This window comes from Stegostoma tigrinum, chromosome 20 (assembly GCF_030684315.1).
Source record: "Stegostoma tigrinum isolate sSteTig4 chromosome 20, sSteTig4.hap1, whole genome shotgun sequence".
Taxonomy (NCBI): Eukaryota; Metazoa; Chordata; class Chondrichthyes; order Orectolobiformes; family Stegostomatidae; genus Stegostoma; species Stegostoma tigrinum.
The window spans coordinates 19,620,425-19,641,530 of NC_081373.1; the positions used below are offsets into that span (position 1 = coordinate 19,620,425).

Sequence of the window (21,106 nt, forward strand, 5' to 3'; positions counted from 1 at the left end):
TGCTGTGTTCATCCAGCTTCACACTTTGTTATCTAGATACTGAGTATTTTGGTTTGTTATTAGGATAAGGTTGTTGCTATATAATCATTCGTGCTATAGTGAAATTTTGCTTCTCATGTTATTGTGTAGGCATATTTGTGATGAGTTGTGTGTGTGGTCGAATTTGCTGATTATATGCACTTGTAATTTCGCCATTGTAAGCACCAGTTCAAAATGGAACGTAGGCATGCATTTGTAATTAATAAGACTTAATTCGTTCAGTGAAATCAATTGAAAGAAGTATGCTTTATGCTACTTAAAGACACACTATGATCAAATATTCAAGCAGCAGAGCACAATGGTACTACCACTTACAATAGGTAGAAAAGACATCAGTAGCTATAACAATAGGTCTGAAATTCAGCCCTAAAAATTTCATACTCCAGTAAATACCTTCTCAGGTCCAGACTCTTCACTTGTAAGTTGACTCCATGGGTTTTCTGTTTCAGCACTAACTCAGTTGGATGAAAACATAGTCTGGACAGTGCAATGTGTCCTCTTTAATGACTGTTCAAACTTGAATGAAACAAAATCCTTAAAGCAATTAAGCCAATGAAGGTATTGAGCAAGTTGTGATCAGACTGACTTGGTCTGTTTAGTTTAATGTGACTTTGCATGTTGATGCCAAATCTCAAATATACTGCATTTGCACATATCAATGTTTGTCTTGCTCAACTTAAAACAGTTCCCAACCACTCGTACACTGTCTGGATAAAAGCTTACCAGAGCAACCTTTTGTTCAAACACATGTTCTCTTCTGTGTTTCTGTTCCATTTTGTTTCCCTAAATTCATAACTAGAAGGAATAGCTGATTCCGGACAGCTTCAAACAAATACCCAAAGCCAGGGTCTTCCAGTGGAGATATTTAATGTTGTTTCTGACCATCTGTCATTTTTAAGCAATGTGTCTAAATACTCGAAAGCAAAATGCTGCAGATGTTGGAAATCTGAAATAAAAACAAAGTGCTGGAAAAATTCAGCAGGTATGGTACCATCTGTCGAGGAAAAACAAAGTTATTGTTTCAGGTACAGTTTGACTTTGGAACAAAGCGGAACTGGAGAAAGGTCATTTTATTGCATGTGACAGGAGGAGGAGGAGGAGCAAGTGGAACAGATGGTGAGTGTGCCCAGAGCAAAAGGCAAAGACTGATAATGGCGGTGAAAAAAATATAGCTATGTAAAATAGTTATTAATGTTGGCTAGTGGAAAATGCATCTGCTCCGCTGAAAACAAAGCCAAAAAGACACTAACAAGATCATTGAATAGAATACCTATAGTGCAGAAATTGGCCATTTAGTCCATTGAGTCATCACCCACTCTCCGAAGAGCACCCCACGAAGATACACCCCCCAAGACCCTATCCCTGTAACCCTGCATTTATCGTGGCTAATCCATCTTGTCTGCACAGTCTTGGACACTTCGGATAATTTAGCATCTTTGGACTGTGGGAAGAAACCTACACAGACACCGGGAGAACATGCAAAGTCTACACAGTCTCCTAAGGCTAGAATCAAACCCAAGTACCTGGCACTGAGGTAGCAATGCTAACTGCTGAGCCACTGTATTGCGCTAGGAAGATACACTGGAGGAGGGTGGAGGATGTAAGAAAACTGGAGTACAGAGCTCATATTCTGAATTTGTGGCACTCAGTATTGAGACCTAGAGGCTGTGAAGTGCCTAAGTGGAAATATGAGGTGGTGTTCCTCCATCATGCTTTGAGCTTTGTTGGAATACTGGCACAGACAGGGTGGGCCACAGGCATTTATTCCATGCTGCAGACCTGTATGACTGTAGCAACCCCATAATGGTAATGTTAGCGAGGTGAGTTATTGAAATGGCATGCAAGGAAACATTGGGGTCATTCTTATAGACAGAATTAGCTTATCATTTAAAAGTACCCTGTCCAAAAAGTTTCAATGGGAAAGATCAAAGAAATATCGGAGCTTGAAAATCTGTGCGCCTTTTATGTTGTTACATATTCTTTCAGTGGTACTGGTTATATTAATGCATATCGTATCACAGAGAGCATTAACTTGCCATTCCAATATACAATTCTGATCATTTAAAACATATTAACTGTTAAACACATACCAAAATTGTAGTTGAACAGATTCTTTCACTGGCAAAATGCATGTGGTTTAATTTGCAGTTTTTGAAGCTGTTTTATTCTCCTTTTGCTTCTGAATCTAAGTTAATTTAAATATGAAAGGGACAATGCTTGTAACAATGAAAGGTGAAATATGCAGGGACCAGATTGGGTTGTTATGGCAACACATGAGGCCCTTTTTTGGTTGTTCTTCCTATTTTTAAGTAGAAAAGGTTTTTGAACGCTTTGAAGATGAATCGTTTCTACAGTCTTTATTGTGTTTAATGGTATGATTGGTAGTGGAACTGCTCAGATGTCTAAGTCAAGATTTTTTACTGTATCTCAAAGATGCAATGTGAAAACTGACGGATTTATTGTAATTAAGTTATCCTTCGCTCATCAGATTCATTGACAACTGCCTGAAGCTGTTTGTATTTTAGCATACTTTTTGTTTATTGTGGTCTGGAATTGAACCTGACAGCTTAAAATGTAAAGTATTTGTTGTATGTTTCTTTCCCAATAAAGCTGTCCAGTTCAGACTCAATATGCAAAAGGCTTTAAAGTAGCAAATTAAATCTTATGCTTTTGACATGTTATTCCATTGCAGAATATATTCTTCAGCTTACTGCAGTACATGATAAATACTGTTTCTTTTCATGAGATGTGGGCATCACTGATGAGGTCAGTATTTTTATTTTGCCTATCCCTAATTTCTGTGGAGATGGTGGTGGTGAGCTGCTTTCTTGAACTGCTGCAGTCCTTGGACTGTAGGGACACCCACAATGCTGTTAGGAAGAGAGTTCAGGATTTTGACTCTGACTACAAAGGAGAAGTGATACAGCTCCAAAACTGGATGGTGTGTAACTTGGAGGGAAATTTCCAGGTGGTGGTGCCCGTGGTCCTTACTGTATTAGGTGGTAGAGATTGTGCATTTGGAAGATGCCATCTAAGGAGCTTTGGTGAATTTCTACACTGTATCTTGTGAATGGGAGACACTTGCTGCTTTTGTATCCGCGTTGATGGGAGTAAATGTTGAAGGTTGTGAATGTAGTGCTATCAAGTGGATTGCTTTGTCCTGATACTGTCAACTTCTTGACTGTTGTTAGAGGTGCTGTTATCCAGGCAAGTGGTGAGTATTCCATTCCATTTTTGGCTTGAGGCCATCATGGATAGACTTTGCAAAGTTAGTGGGTGAGTTACTTGCAGCAGCATTCCTCACATCTTTCCTACTATTGTTACCACAGTGTGTATATGCATGATCTAGTTCAATCTGTGGTCAATGATAACTCCCAGGATGTTGACAATGAGGGTTTCAATAGTGGTTATCAACGTTCTAATGAAGAGTCGCCAGACTCAAAATGTCAACTCTGTTTTCTCCCCACAGATTCTGCCAGACCTGCTGAGTTTCTCTAGCAATTTCTGCTCAGTTTTCAGATTTCCAGCATCTGCAGTTCTCTGTTTTATTCTAGAAGTAATGTTGATAGTAATTCCATTGAATGTCAAGGGCAGTAGTTAGATTCTCTCATTTGAAATGGTCATCACCTTGCACATTTATGGAATGAATGGTACTTGTTACTTATCAGCCCAAGCCTAATGTTGTCCAAGCCTTGCTATATATGGAAACAGACTGCTTCATTACCTGAAGTGTCGTGAATAGTGCTAGACATCCCCGTTTCTGACATGATGATGGAGGGAACACACTGATGAAGCAAACGAAGATGCTTGGGCTGAGGACACCATTTTGAGAAACTCTTGCAGTGATGTCTTGAGGTTGAGATGATTGACCTTTTAACACCATAACCATCTTCCTTTATGTGAAGTATGATTCTAACCAGAAGAGATTCCCATTGATTCCAGTTTTGCTATGGCTCCTATAATGCCATACTCAGTCAAATTCTGTCTTGGTTGTCAACATCAGTCACTCTCATCTAATCTCTGAAGCTTTGTTTGGGTGTCGCTGGATGGGCCAGCACTCAGAGGACAGTTAAGTGTCAGCCATATTGCTGTGAGTCTAAAGCCACATATAGGACTGACCAGGTAAGTATGATAGCTTTCCTTCCCAAAAGAACATTAGTAAACCAGATGGGTATTTTCAACAGTTGGTAATGATTGCATGGTTGCTGCTAGGCTAGCTTTTAATTCCAGAATTTCATGGAATTCAAATTTCACCATTTGGCGTGGCGGGATTTGAATTTATGGTCCCCAGAGCATTAACGTGGGATTTTTGGATTACTCCTCTAATGGCATTGCTGCTACACTGCTACCTCCTTTCATGTTCTGCACTTAGGTCCATGTTTGGGCCAAGGTTGTAGTGAAGTCAGGAGCTGAGTGGCCCTGGTGGAACCAAAACTGAGCATCAGTGAATAGATGAGATACTGGGAACTGCAGATGCTAGAGAATCCGAGATAACAAAGTGTGGAGCTGGATGAACACAGCAGGCCAAGCAGCATCTTAGGTGCACAAAAGCTGACATTTCGGGCCTAGACCCTTCATCAGATTTTCTGCTCCTAAGATGCTGCTTGGCCTGCTGTGTTCATCCAGCTCCACACTTCTGTTATCATCAGTTATTAGATTGTTCCTTTGTGTGTGCCACTTAATAGCAATGTATCTGACGGTTCTATCACTTCACTGATGATTTGAGAGCAATAGGTAGTAATTGGTCAAATTGGATTTACCCTGGTTTTATACAGGAGATAGCCACACAGCTTTCCATATTTTTGGTAAGATGTCATTGTTTGTTGTACTGAACAGCTTGGCAAAGGGTGCGACTAGTTTTGAAGCACAAATCTTCAACACTGTTGTCAATTTGATGCAGTATCAAGTGTCTTCATATATTTTTTAATATCACTTGGAATGAGTTGTATTAGTTGGATGAAGCCTGGCATCTGTGATGCTGGGAAATTCTAGAGGAAACTGAGATGCATCATCCACTTGACATTTCTGGCTGAAGATTGTTCAGATGCTTTAACCTTCTCTATATACGGATGTGCTGGATTCCACCAACATTGGGAGTGGAAATGTTTATGGAGTGTTGACTCCTGTAATTATCAGCCAGTATTCACTGCTTGATCTGACAGGACCGCAAAGTTTAGATCTCATCTGTTGATTGTGGCATCACTGTCAGTTGCATTAATTGCATGCTGTTTCTGTTACTTGACATGCAAGAAGTCCTGTGTTGTAGCTTCATCAGGTTGACAGCTCATTTGTGGTATGCCTGGTACTGCTGCTGGTGTGCTGCCCTGCAAATTTCTTTAATCCAGGTTTGAGTTCCCAGTTTGATGGTAATGACAGAACACATTATGAGGTTACAGACTGTGATTGAATACAGTTCCCTTGTTGCTGATGTCCTGTAGCATCTCTCAGATGCTAAGTTTGAATTGTTGTATTCGCCCCATTTAGCATAAGGGATAGTGTCATATGGCTCAATGGAGGCTATCCTCAGTGTGAACCAGGGACTTTGTCTCCTCAAAAGCTCTGTAGTGTTTATTGTGATAAAATTGTCATCATTGAAACATCTGCAACAAGTTGATTCATGAGAATGAGGTCAAGTAGGTTTTTTCCATCTCTGGTTCCTTCACAGTTTGGTAGCTGTGACCTTTGACAATGGTGATCGTACTGAGCTGGTATTGGTGGTAATCATTTTTCATCACCCAGAGTACATCCTATACCCTTACTATCCTCTGTGCTTCAGCCTAGCCATGTTCAAAATGGAGGAACACTGATTCATCAGTAAGCTGGAGAGTTGGGAATTGGTAATGAGCAAGAGGTTTCTTTGCCCATGTTTGACCAGGTGGTTAGAGAGCCCTGCAGAGGGTTATGCTTGGCATCATCATTTCCGGTGAATGTCAGGTGGCCCGTCCATTTTCATTCCTTTCTTTAGGCTTTGTTGCAGTTTGTTATAATTGGGAGTCTTGCTAGACAATTTCAGAGGGCAGTTATTTGTCAACCATATAACTATATGCCAGACCAGGTAAGGATGACTGATTTCCCTCCCAAAAGGACATTCATGAACTGTATGGGGTTTTTCAACAATCAACAATGGTTACAGTTACCATTAGGCTACAAATTCTAAAGTTATATTGACTTCAAATTTCAGCAGCTACCATGGTGATATTCAAATCCTTGTTCCTACAGCTCTAGGCTGGACCCCTGGATTACTTGTCCAGGACATTGCTACCACTGCCTCCCTAATGTTTTTCAAACAATTATTGATCATTGTTAGGGTCATCATGACCGAAACTAGCTTTCCAGTACAGATTTATGAATTGAATTTAAGTTGAACCAGCTGCTATGGTGAGTTTTGAACCCATCCTCAGATCCTTAGTCTGGGTGTCTGAATTACTAGTTCAATGAAATTACCAGTACGCCTGTCTGAAACATTTTATATCATCTGATTGTGAATCCTTGCTTTTCAAAATAATATTTCATTGTTGAATTGTTGTACTTCACTGTTGTAAATTGGTTGAGATTTTGTTTGCAATTCCACCTGTACTGAGACACCAAATGAGCATTAAAGTGTCTTTCCTGCACAAGAAGTGTGTCAATGGATAACTTGCTCATGCAAAACCCCCAATATGAGGCCTCGGTAGAAATTTGGAGCAGGTATCCTGTCTGTTTTCACCTAGAATTGTGATTAAAGAAATCATTTTGAGGGAGGAGAGAATGACAACTTTTCTTTCAGATTGTAAGCTTGGGGAAGGAGAACTGAATGAAATTATGTTCTGAACAGAAAATTTGCTCATTCTGGCGCTTGTATTTAGAGAGATTTGAAGGGTGTGTAGCAAATGGTGTTAATGTGGATCTGGCAAATGTGATTGTTCTGAATAACCTCTTTATGATGAACATATGTAATTAATCTCTAATTATTTCCACAAACTGGAGCCATTTTTGCACACAAGACTGTCCGTTTATGTTAGGGAATTATAGCTGTGTTTTCCTATCAGAAAACGAACATTGCAATATAATGGTACAACTTTTTTTAGTAAAGATTAAATATTGTTTGAAGAATAATGTCTTGGTGTCTTTTTAAACCAACCTACCATGTAATCCTCTCTGCTGGCGAAAATCATCGTGAGAAGCCATGACTGAAGCTTTGTGTACAACTGCAATAGCAGACATGGCCTAGGCAGGCAGCTACACAGTGCCTAAGTGTCAAAAATCAACACAGCTGTTTCTGTGGTTCCTGTAGTGTTTTATGAAGCTGCTGATGGTGGTTTTTCTTTGCAGATGCATGATTTCAAACATCTCAGGTTGTTAAAGCAATGAATACAAGTTACATAGTCTAGGTTGAAGACTGAGTGCACCTAAAGCAAAGTTTACATGATATGATTTCTGGGCTGCCATTACAGTTTTAAGTCCTGTTAGAGTGCCAGAGAACTAACTTGCTTTATGTCCAGTATGCCAAAATATGCAACAGTCGTAAAAGGATGAAACTGTACCGTGTGACTTCACAATATAATTCTTGGAGCAAACTACCTTATGTACTGTAAGATGGTTTACCTACTGGAAAGTAGCTTGCTCTAAAGAATTTTGCATCCATATGTCTATTGAGTAGATTGAATAAATGGAGTGGTGTTTTGTTCTCTCTCTCTCCCTCCCCACTGAAAGATCCCCATCCTCTCCCAGGGAGGAGATAAAGTTATTTACATTTTCTGCAGCTGTAAAAGCAGCTTCTGGAACTCCTCCATGTAAAGTCTTTTAATTGGAAGTGATCTGCATGGATGTTGCGTTAGATCAGACTTCAACTAGCTGCTGTTCACAACTAATCTCCTCCCTACTCCTAAGCGGCATTCTTATTGTTGCTCAGTACTGGTCACTGTGCACTTTAGTCCCAAAGATGGGAAGAAAGCCAACCATTGCTTTGTTTAACAAGGGCATTTGTTTGACTGTGGAGCTAACTGCAGAGTTCTGAAGGTAGTCTGCACACACAATAATTGTATCAGTATCTCTGAATTTTTTGATTTGACGTGGGAGGGAACCAAGAATGATGTCACGCCTAAAATCACCAGCTTACGAACTAATTTTGTAGTTTGGAATAAACCTAGATGATATAGAGCCAATTTTGTTCAATGTATTTGCTAATTTAGATACAAATTTTCTGTTAATGTTTTATTGTACAATTTGTGAGAATGGTTTCATCAACTTGTCTGAGCTGCTACTTGCTGTTTGTCTTCAGTTTCATCAATAAATGACCATGCAGAACTGGAGTTAAATAGCATTTCTGTCACCTTAATGGCAAATCTGTGCTGAAGGTATTAATCTGAATGTGTGGACCTTGGATGATAAATTGGTAGAAATATTCAGATCAACATCCCGATATTTAATCACAATTGGGATGTTTCGACCTTTTCAGTGTGGCTTTATCAATGTGTCTGGTAACATTATAAAATTCTGGCCCTAGACAGGTCATCAAACTATTGTTGGTAATTAGAAGGGACAGCGTAGCACTGTTTACTTGCCTGCAGGTGACTTGTACCCTATAACCGTGCTTAAATTGATCTGGCATGTAGCATTGGAGGAAATTAGCTTCCAACCACTGATTGCAAAATTCTCCTTTTCTTTAAAAGCACAATGTCCCTCAATTCAAAGACATAAGTTTCAATGACTCGCAACAGAAAAGCACATTGTTATATTCCTCCATTCTGCATGGGTGGCCAGTGCTAGTTCTCTCAGGACAGTGACTTTAAAGGAATTTGGGAATTTACATATACATATTAATTAAAACCTCACAGACAACATCTTAGATTTGGTTTAGTACATCTTCAGCAGTGGCTTGATCCTTTCATCTTTTACTTGTAAATTCTGTGTCTGATACTACTGCTCTCTAACACCTCAAGAAAGAATAAGACTCCGAAAGCTTGTGTTTTTAAATAAACCTGTTGGATTATATGACTCCCTTGTTCGCTCCACACTGCCCTCCAACCCCACCACACCCGGCACCTTCCCCTGCAACCGCAGGAAATGCTACACTTGCCCCCACACCTCCTCCCTCACCCCTATCCCAGGCCCCAAGAAGACTTTCCACATTAAGCAGAGGTTCACCTGCACATGTGCCAATGTGGTATACTGCATCCACTGTACCCGGCGTGGCTTCCTCTACATTGGGGAAACCAAGCGGAGGCTTGGGGACCGCTTTGCAGAACACCTCCGCTCGGTTCGCAATAAACAACTGCACCTCCCAGTCACAAACCATTTCCACTCCCCCTCCCATTCTTTAGATGACATGTCCATCATGGGCCTCCTGCAGTGCCACAATGATGCCACCCGAAGGTTGCAGGAACAGCAACTCATATTCCACTTGGGAACCCTGCAGCCCAATGGTATCAATGTGGACTTCACCAGCTTCAAAATCTCCCCTTCCCCCAGCGCATCCCAAAACCAGCCCAGTTCATCCCCTCCCCCCACTGCACCACACAACCAGCCCAACTCTTCCCCTCCACCCACTGCATCCCAAAACCAGTCCAACCTGTCTCTGCCTCCCTAACCTGTTCTTCCTCTCACCCATCCCTTCCTCCCACCCCAAGCCGCACCTCCATCTCCTACCTGCTAACCTCATCCCACCTCCTTGACCTGTCCGTCTTCCCTGGACTGACCTATCCCCTCCCTACCTCCCCACCTATACTCTCCTCTCCACCTATCTTCTTTTCTCTCCATCTTCGGTCCACCTCCCCCTCTCTCCCTATTTATTCCAGAACCCTCACCCCATCCCCCTCTCTGATGAAGGGTCTAGGCCCGGAACGTCAGCTTTTGTGCTCCTGAGATGCTGCTGGGCCTGCTGTGTTCATCCAGCCTCACATTTTATTATCTTGGATTCTCCAGCATCTGCTGTTCCCATTATCACGGATTATAACCTGATGTGTGATTTCTGACCAAGTGCCAGATAGTTCATTTAAGCACCCAATGTCAGATGAAGCAGTATTCATTTCAGTCACAGTGCAAAGAATGGCGCATAAACCCTAGAGCTTGACACAGATTAATCAAATGAGAAACAACTAATTTTCATGCAAGAAAGAAAGAAGTTGCATTTATATAATGCTCTCCATAGCCTGAAAACTTCTGGAAGTGCTTCAGAGCAAATTACAGGTACATATTTTTGTGACCTAATCATGTAGTTATGTGCAAGACTGGCAGACGATTTACACACAGCAAGGTTCCACATATAGTGATGTGAAAAATAATTTGCAGCTTTGATTTGAGGTTTAAATGTTGACCAGACCAAGGAAATCTTTTCTTCAAAATAGTGCCATAAGCTCTTAACTTCATCTTGCGTAGTTTAAGATGTATTTTGAATATTATGCTCCAATATTATGTTTTCTTCTCAGGTTGTGAGTTCCTATTCTTCTGAAAGCCCTTATTTACTACTTGATGTAGTTCCATGGATTCAGACAGGGCTGCCCAATTAAGACACATTTACATGCGATGGATACTAAAACTGAGCTACTAATGTTTGGACCTGATGTTTACATTTAGTCAGTACATATGTTAGGAGAACAGCTGGTTGATTTTCAGTACCCACCTCTTCTCCCCATCCTAAGTCACAGACAAGAGCACTGAGAACTCCAAAACTACAGTTAACACCTGAGATTTTCACAGGTTGACAAGTAAACCTTGGTAATATACCACATGCACACTTAACACAATTTAGGATGACAGCTTTTGCTTCCTTTACAAAGAAGTTTAATTTAAATTTACAATCGCAATGCTTTTGCAATACTTGTGCTCTTTGTCATATTACATTCCAAAATTGCTCACAGCATCTTTACTCTAGCTATATAGGTTGAGCAGCCTTAAGGCTATGTAACCCACCATGCTAAAAGGCACCTTTTTTAATTTTGTAATGCAGTGCTGTATGAGTTCTGCACGAATGTAAATTTACTGCAAGGAATGGTTTGAAGATAGGAGACAGAGGGTGGTGGTAGAGGATTGTTTTTCAGACAGGAGGCCTGTGACAGAAGTGTGCTACAAGGATTGGTGCTGGTTTCACTGTTTTTCATCATTTATACGAATGATTTGGATGTGAATATAGGAGGTAAGTTTGCAGATGACACCAAAATTGTCAACGACAATGATTCACCCCACCTTGGAATGGAATATCATGCCCAAGATGATTTACAGAATCATAGAGTCATAGTGCTGTATAGTGTGCAAACAGGTTCTTCAGTCCAACTTGTCTATGCTGTCCTGATATCCTAAACAGATTTAGTCCCATTTTCTAGCATTTGGCTCATATCCCTCTAAACCCTTCCTATTCACGTACTCATCCAGGTGCCTTTTAAATGTTGCCAAAAAGGTTGTCTTCGACTACAATGGGACTTTGATCAGTGAGCCAATGGGCTGAGGAGGGGCAGATGGAATTTAGTTCATATAAATGTAAAGTGTTGCATTTTGGTAAGACACACCAGGTTTGCTTATATAGTAAATGGTAGGGCCCTGAGAGTATTGCTAATCAAAGAGACCTGGAAGTGTAGGTGCATAGATCCTTGAAAGTGGAGTCACAGGTAGACAGAATAGTGAAGAAAGCCTTTGGCAGGCTTGTCTTCATTGATCGGAACACTGAGTAAAGGATTGGGATCATCATGTTGTGGCCACACAGGACATTGATGAGGCCAGTTTCGGGAATACTGCATTCAGTTCTGATCTCCCTGCTAAGGAAAGATGTTAAACTTGAGAGGGTGCAGGAAAGATTTACAAGTATGTTGCTGGGATTGTCGGGTTTGAGCTTTAGGGAGAGGATGAGTAGCTGGGGCTTTATTTGCTGAAGCGTCAGAGGCTGGAGGGTTGACCTTGTAGAGATTGTAGAATCATAAGGGGCATGGTTTGGGTGAATAGCCAAAGTCTCTTAGCCAGGGTAGGGGAGTCCAAAGCTAGAGGGTTTAAGGTGAGAAGGAAAAAATTTAAAAGGGGCTTGAGGGGCAACTTTTTCACTCAGTGGCTGGTGCATGTATGGAATGAACTGTCAGTGGAGGTAGTGGAGGCAGATAAAATTGCAACATTTAAAAGGCATCTGGATGAGTACGTGAATAGGAAGGGTTTAGAGGGATAAGAGCCAAATGCTACAAAATGGGACTAAATCTGTTTGGGATATCAGGACAGCATAGACAAGTTGGACTGAAGAACCTGTTTGCACACTACACAGCACTATGACTCCATGATTCTGTATATCATCTTGGGCATGATATTCCATTCCAAGGTGGGGTGAATCATTGTCATTGGTCATCACTCACTAACAAGTATGATTGTCACCTCGGAGATTCCATGCCACTGGTCATGGGTTTTATGGGTTCTTGTGTGGCTGATGAGCCTGATTTTTGAGTCGCATCTCCAAGAATAATGGCAAACAGAATGAGTTAATTGGGTGAGAGTCCCAAACTCAGATTCTCACTGATAACACAGTTCATGGCTGGAGGAACACAGCAGGCCAGGCATCATCAGAGGAGCAGGAAAGCTGATGATTTGGGTTGGGACCCTCCTTCAAATTTGGGACAGAGAAAGGGAGCGCTGAAATAGAGGGAAGGAGAGTGGGGCTGGGTAAGGTAGGTGGGATGGTGATGGGTGAGTGCAAGTAGGCAGTGGTTGGATTGATCAGTGAGATAGGTGGGAGAGATGATGGACAGGTTGTGTCAGGTCAAGGAGGCAGGGATGAGAGGGAGGGTTGGTCATGGGATAAGGCCAGGGGTAGGGAGATTTTGAAACTAGTAAGTCTATATTGATACCATTGGGGTGTAGGCTCCCAAGGCAGAATATGAAGTGCTGCTCCTCCAGTTTTCAGGTGGTGCCATTGTGATGCTGGAGGAGGCCCAGGGAGTGGGAGTTGGTGGTTTGTGTTGTCGTTTGTCATGAACAGAGCACAGGTGCTGTAGAAAGTGGTCCCTAAGCCTCCCCTTGGCCTCATTGATGTAGAGGAGGCCACATCGGAAGCAGAGGATCCAGTAGATCGCATTAATGGATGTACAGGTGAACCTTTCCCCATCCAAAACGTCAGCTTTCCCGCTCCTCTGCTGCCTGGCCCACTGTGTTCTTCGAGCTCCACACTTTGTTATCTCTGACTCTGGCATCGGCAGTTCTTAGCTTCTCTCTGTTGAGAAGCTTTGGTCTTCCCTTCTTAGGTGGCAAGATCGGCTTATTGCCAATAGCTGGCAAGCAACATCAATACATGCATTAGATCTCATTAATTACCTTACTTGCCAGAATCAACTTCCCCCCCCCGACCCCTTCTTAACTACTTGCTGCCCGATCTGAATTCTTGATGCTTCAGATATTCCAGTTTGTAAAATAACTGCATGTCAGGTGACTGTGCTCCTCTGACTCCAGTCCAGGTGAATACACAGCTGCCTCTTTTCATACTTCTGCATTGGTCTTTCTCTTTAGTTTCACCGGAATCTCTGTAGCTGTGATTGGTGCCTTCATGTTAACTAAGACATGATATGACCCTGCACCCTTGCTCCATCTAATGGGGCAACAAAAATGCATCAGCATCACCTTTTCATTTAGCATGTTATGAGCTGGGGCAGCAGCTTTTCTTTCATACTGATTCTTTAGGCACGGTCAGGCAAATGGGACCAATGTAAAAGGTGGTGGGGTAGCACTGTTAATAAGAAATCAAATAAGGACAATTGTGAGAGATGATCTAGGCTCAGATGATGTAGAAGCCACTTTGGTGATTTTAAAAAAGCAAGGGAAAGATGACATTGGTTTGAGTACTGACCCCAAACAGTAGCTATTCTGTGGAAAGGCTATAAATCAACAAATAATAGGAGCATGTAAAAGAAGAGGACAATAATTATGGATGACTTTAATCTTTGGGTTTATCAACTTAAAAAGTCTAGCTGCGGCCATGAATTCATAGAGAGTTCATTAGTTTTCTAGAGTAATCTGTAATGGTGCCAACCAGGTTGCAGGATTTCTGTAATGGGTAATGAGGCAGGTTTAATAAATGGTCTCAGTAAAAGATTCCCGAATAAGTAGCGATCGTAACATGATAAAAATTTAATATTTTGAGAGTGAGAAACTTAGGTCATCTTCAATAAAGGGAATTACATTGAAAACAGAATAGAATTAGTTAAGGTGAACTGGACAGATTGGCAGAAATAACTGTAAGCACACATTGGCAGAAATTTGAGGAGGTAATTAATGACTCTTAGCAAAAATACATTCCAGTGAGGAGGAAAGATTCTAACCGCAGAATAAACCAATGGCTAACCCTGGAAATTCAGAAGAGAATAAAGTTGAAAGAAAAAGCATTATAGGGAGGCTGAAGTCAGTGGTAGCCCTAAAGCCTGGAATAAATTTAGAATCTAGTCAAGGAGGACTTAAAAGATGGGGGGAACAAAATCTATTAGGGAACAATATAAAAACTGGCGCTTCTTTAAGTCATACAAAAAGGAAGCAAGAGGTCAAAGTGAACACAGGCCCCTTAGAAAGTGAGTTTGGAGATATGGTTATGGGGATAAAGAAAATGACTGGAGTTAAACAAATATTTTGCGTCAGTCTTTACATGGAAGATTCTTCCCAAGCATTTTATTGATACTAGAGAATACAGGAGAGTAATTAAGTATCATCAACATCATTAGAGGAGTAGTATTAGTCAAACTAATGTGGTTGAAGTCAGATTAGCCCTCTGGCCCTGATGGCATGCATCTTTGGATCCTAAATGAGTTAGATGGATAGATAGCGGATGTATTGTTTGTAATTTACCAAAAATCATAGATTCTGGAAAAAAAAGAGAATTGGAAATTAAGGAATAAAAGAATGATGAAAGTAAGATTAGGGCCAATCAAGGATAGTAGTGGGAATTTGTGTGTGGAGTCAGAGGAGAAAGGGGAAGCACTAAATGAATATTTTCGACAGTATTCATTCCAGAAAATGACAATGTTGTCGAGGAGAATACTGAGATACAGGCTACTAGACTAGGTGGGATTGAGGTTCACAAGAGGTATTAGAAATCCTACAGAGTGTGAAGATAGATAATTCCCCTGGGCCGGATGGGATTTATCCTCGGATCTTCGGGGAAGCCAGGGAGGAAATTGTCGAGCCTTTGGCATTGATCTTTAACTCGTCATTGTCTACAGGAATAGTGCCAGATGACTGGAGGATAGCAAATGTGGTTCGCCTATTCAGGAAGGGGAGTAGAGACAACTCTGGTAATTTATAGACCAGTGAGCCTTACTTCAGTTGTTGGTAAAGTGTTGGGAAAAGTTATAAGAGGATTTATAATCATCTAGAAAAGAATAAATTGATTAGGGATAATCAGCACGGTTTTGTGAAGGGTAGGTCGTGCCTCTCGAACCTTACTGAGTTCTTTGAGAAGGTGACCAAACAGGTAGATGAGAGTAAACCGGTTGATGTGGTGTATATGGATTTCAACAAGGCGTTTGTTAAGGTTCCCCACAGTAGGATATTGTAGAGAATGCAGAGGAATGGGATTGTGGGAGATATAATAGTTTGGATCAGAAATTGGCTTGCTGAAAGAAGACAGAGCATGGTAGTTGATGGGAAATGTTCATCCTGGAGACCATCTACTAGTGGTGTACCGCAAGGGTCGGTGTTGGGTCCACTGCTATTTGTTATTTTTATAAACTACCTGGATGAGGGCATAGAAGGATGAGTTAGTAAATTTGCAGACAATGCTAAGGTCGGTGGAGTTGTGGATAGTGACGAAGGATGCTGTAGGTTGCAGAGAGACATAGATAAGCTGCAGAGCTGGGCTGAGAGGTGGCAAATGGAGTTTAATGCAGACAAGTTTGAGGTGATGCACTTTGGTTGGAGTAACCGGAAGCAAAGTACTGCGCTAATGGTAAGATTCTTGGTAGTGTAGATGAGCAGAGAGATCTCGGTGTCCATGTACACAGATCCTTGAAAGTTGCCACCCAGGTTGACAGGGCTGTTAAGAAGGCATACAATGTTTTAGCTTTTATTAATAGAGAGACTGAGTTCCGGAACTATGAGGTTATGCTGCAGCCGTACAAAACTCTGGTGCGGCCGCACTTGGAGTATTGTGTACAGTTCTGGTCACCGCATTATAAGAAGGATGTGGAAGCTTTGGAAAGGGTGCAGAGGGGATTTACTAGGATGTTGCCTGGTATGGAGGGAAGGTCTTATGAGGAAAGGCTGAGGGACTTGAGGCTGTTTTCGTTAGAGAGAAGAAGGTTGAGAGGTGACTGAATTGTGACATATAAAATAATCAGAGGGTTAGATAGGGTGGATAGGGAGAGCCTGTTTCCTAGGATGGTGACGGCGAGCATGAGGGGGCATAGCTTTAAATTGAGGGGTGAAAGATATCGGACAGATGTCAGAGGTAGTTTCTTTACTCAGAGTAGTAAGGGAATGGAACGCTTTGCCTGCAATGGTAGTAGATTCGCCAACTTTAAGAACATTTAAGTCGTCATTGGACAAGCATATGGACGTACATGGAATAGTGTAGGTTAGATGGGCTTCAGATTGGTATGACAGGTCGGCACAACATCGAGGCCGAAGGGCCTGTACTGTGCTGTAATGTTCTATGTTCTATCTGCTAATGTGCCCCCGCCTCATTCAAAAAGGGAGGGAGGCAAAAAGCAGGTAACCAAAGGCCGATTAGCCCAATATCTATTGTTGGAAAAGTATTGGAATCAATTATTAAGGAAGTAATAGTTGAGCATTTGGAAAATCATAACCTCATATCTTCTGGAAAGATAAATTTTATTAGAGTTTTTTTTGAGGAAGTCTCAACCAGAATAGATAGAAGGGAACCTGGTAGATGTTGTATTTGGACTTCAGAAGGAAGGTTGGAGGTAGTTTATTGGCATAGATGGAGGATTGGCTCATGGACAGGAAACATCAAGTGGGGATAAGGGGTTCTTCAGCTTGATGACCTTTGACCAGTGGGCTTTCACAGAGATCAGTGTAGGACTAAAACTGTTTACAATACATATTAATTAGTTGGAGGAAGGAAGTGAATGCACTGGAGTCAAATTTGCAGACAACAAAAAAAAGCAGGTTGTGAGAGGGATACAAACAGATACAAATTTACAGAGAGTTATTGACAAGTAAGTGAGTAAAAGTTGACAAATGGAGTATAATGTGGGAAAATTATTCACTTTGGAAGGGAGAACAGAATGTTGTTTTAAATGGAGAAACCCACAGAAAGTTGCACGACACAGGGACTTGAGGTACTTGTGCATGAAACACAAAATGCCACACAGGTGCAGCAGGAAATCAAGGCTAATGGAATGTTGGCCTTTCTTTCAAGGGATTTGGAATATGAACATAGGGAATTTTTTTTCTGCGACCGGACACGGTGCTGGTGACATCTCATCTGGAAAACTAAGTGGAGGAAAGATGTAATTTCATTGGAGGTGATTTGGAGACGGTTGACCAAGATTACCCTGGTAAGAAAGGATGGTCTTATGAGCAAAGATCAAACGGGTTGAGACTGCACTGAATGAAATTTAGAAGAACGAGAGATGGTCTCATTGAAACATTGGATTCTTAAGGTGTTTGATGGGGTAAATGATGAGATGATGTATCATCTCATGGGAGAGTCCAAAAACCAGAGTGTGGCCTCAGAATAAAGAGGTGCCAATATAAGACTGAGATTAGGAAGAATTTCTTTCTTAGAGGGTTGAGTCTTTCGACTCCTTGCCACAAACAGCTGAGGGGGCAATGTCCTTGTGCCACTGCTAAATGAATTCCTGTGCTCATAGTGGGTTTGGAGCTGTCTGTGAAGGAGGTGTCAAACTAAAAACAAACTTGAAAGAAATCTGATTTCCATCAAGGATGCATTAATGCACATTTGTTTTCTTCCATATAATATAATAAAAATAATCTACACTGCAGAAAATGACTACTAAAACTAGTGCTTACACTTAAACAAGGTTTCAAAGGCTGCAATGTGACTCCCTTTGTACTGTGCCCTTTTATGTCCTTTACGTCTGCAGAGGTGCTGCTAAAAGCTTATTTGTAGCTACCCATGCAATTTAACTTTCAGATCAAAATGTCTGCAAGAATGTCAAAATGACATGAATCAATATTTTGCATTTTCTTCTTGCTCTCATGAGGTAAAATATTGTAGTTGCTGCAAGTGAAGACTAAAAGGATGTCAGCCGTTAAGAGCTCTTGAGTGAGAGTTGGCATCAGTGTTTTCAGTAATCTGTTTTCTTAAAATGATCATACATGTGGCTGGGATTTGCTGTTTACCTGGCTCTGACATTACAAGCACAGCTTGATACAATCTCTTGAGCTTCCAACACATTTAATTCTTCCATTCAATTCCTATAATTGCTATTTAGTCAAAATGTAGCAGCAATTTTTGATAATTGTAGGACAATTTTGCTTCTTCACATGTCACAGATAATTCATCATTTTTCACATTTGAAGTAACAGCAGCAGTTTCTTTTGTGGTGCTACAGGGTATAATGTTCCAAATCATTGAACCTTTCTACTTTCCTTTACTTAGTGCAGATTAAAACCGTGTTTTGGCTCCAAAAAGCACCTTAAATTTTGATGCATTCTGATTATAGTCTGTCACATTCTTATCTGGTACTTTGTGAGCTCACTAAAATCTTTCTTTAAATAACTTCTGTTTATAAAAATGTCCTGTGTTTAACATGTAATTTCTGTGGCAATATTTTGCATCACAAATCCAATGTAAGCATTTTTTATGAGAACTTCAATGTGAACATTTGATTCCTTATCACATCACTAGCTGAGAATCCTAACATTGAATCCAAGATTATCTGTCACATTTTTTTTCCTTTTCTTCCCACAAAATCGATCAGATACCTTCCTGAAAAAAACAATTTTTCTCAGTAACTGAAATTATTAACCTATCAAATATCATTTTAAACAAAATTATTTGAAATACTTCCATATTTTGAAGAACAATATTACATCTGTCCTCTAAAATCAACTCAATTCTTTCACTAAATAATGTTTTACTTCAAGATTTTAAGCTTTGCCATAAAGGAGAACTTGGATTTCATGGCCCTAAATTTCTTATGTTAACAATGTGAAATTGTCGGTATGGACTGTATCAACTTCAGGAGTCTGCACATGAAAGAGTAACTTGGGAAGTCAAAGGTTTCTGCCATTTGAGTCTGTACTTTTGAACAGTGGTGTCTCAAACCCTATTCCAATAATGGTAGTTGAAGTAATTTAGCTAAATTAAGCAAGTTGCAAGATTTGTTGAGTACTACATAAAGCGAATTAACAACTTTTATCAAAGCTATGCAATGGAGAATGCTGTTAACCAATTCTCCGTTTTGTCCTGAATACATTTTCCAAAACAATTTACTTTTGTTTTTACGTTGCACTGCAAAAAAAGCACATCAAGACTTAGATATTAGATTTAAAAAGTCTTCCTGCGATGATATTTTAAAAGCATCTGACTTGATAGGACCAGATATATAAAGTGCCAAATGGGGATTACAAGGGATCAGGTAAGCTGTTTTAGCTTTTGGCGTCATACTTCTTGAGTGTTTTTCAAACTGCATCACAGAAATTTAGCTTAAATTGCCTGGTGTTCATGTACATCTGAGACCGAAAGGTACAGACACACGAAACTGGAGTTATACAGTTGATCATATCCTAACCAGAAGAGCTGCTTTCATCCTAACCCATTTTGTGATATTCTCAATGAGACATTTCTGAAATCAAATTGCTTTAACGTATCACCTTCCAGAATGATTTGCTAAATACTTTGCCATCCTCCTCTTTCCTCCTGTTTTTATTTGATCTTGGAGCTTGTGTACAGGCTCTCACCTTGCACGTGTTGACAGACCTACTTTTTAACATTTGCATCAGCATACTAAGAAAACAAGATAATGCAACCAGGAAATAAATAATGTGCACATTAGCCCCTGATTGATTTTCCCACCATAGCTTAGATGAAATTGAAATAGGTTTGTGTGTCATGCATTGATTGTGTATCTTTCCTACATCCATGTTTTAGTAAATTCATAAAATTGCCTGATCAGCTGGGCACAGTCTGCATGATATTTTGTGCAAACTGTAGAGAAGAGAAACCTTGGTAAATTCAGGAAATTTTTAATAAAACTAAATGTTTGTTAAATTTAGACATCTTGGTATTACTCAGCTTTTCTTTTTCCACGTGTTAAAAATGGATTCATTATCAGTTTCTGTCCTGCCTGCAATATATAGTGATGTGATAAATTGTGCATTCTGTGAAAATAACTTTCTGTATCTCCACATCAGCATTCACAATCAGTACTGGCTTGTGATCAAGAGCTCTGTCTTGGTGCTATAGCCAGGAGTGCTTGTTAAGGTCCAATTCTGAGATGAAAGGTATGATTAGCTTGTGGTGTGTTTGCTCTTCAGGCCTGCAAAAGGTTATTGCTTCCCGTAATTGTTCTTGCTGCGTGTCATGATGCGTTCACCATATCAGCTAATCATTATTGTTTAATTGAGAATTGGGTCCTAAGCTTGTAGTAATCTTCGGATAACAGTGTTGGTACACATTGAAAATGAGATGAATTTTAAAGAGCAGCTTTTCTTAAAAAAAAAATCCAAAAAACACACGATCCCCTCTTAACATTATCTTGTGTTATATCCTCATATTCTTCTGATGAAATGTTAGGAATTTCAAAGTTATGTTAACAAAATTATGTTTAAATGCAGGCTTAATATTTGAAGGAGGGTGAAAATGTGCATAGAATACATTAAAAAGTACTTACTATTACAGATGCATTCTGTTAAACTGTCCTATCGAACCTTAATTTTGTGCAGCTTGTTCAAGAAAGAAATCAATTCAACAATGCTTAATAGTTTGTTTATCATAAAATGACCACTGCTGGGTACCGTACACCAATTTGAGAGATGATTTTGCTCTCTGACCCTGGGTCGAGACTGCTGTTGTTTATGGAAGCGTTCAGCGGGTATTAGGCTACCATCCTATGCTGACTCAGCAAATGACATATAGATTGTCAATCGGTATTAACTGTCCAGCACTTGGGCAGGGTAAATTCAGAGCATCTATAATTTGCTGTAT

The 21,106-nt window shown here is 40.4% G+C and overlaps 1 protein-coding gene across 1 annotated transcript in view; it reads left to right on the forward strand.

Moving 5' to 3' along the window:
* pdzd8 (PDZ domain containing 8) overlaps positions 1-21,106 on the forward strand; it is a 210,087-nt gene that overhangs the window by 137,849 nt on the left and 51,132 nt on the right. The window lies entirely within an intron of this gene.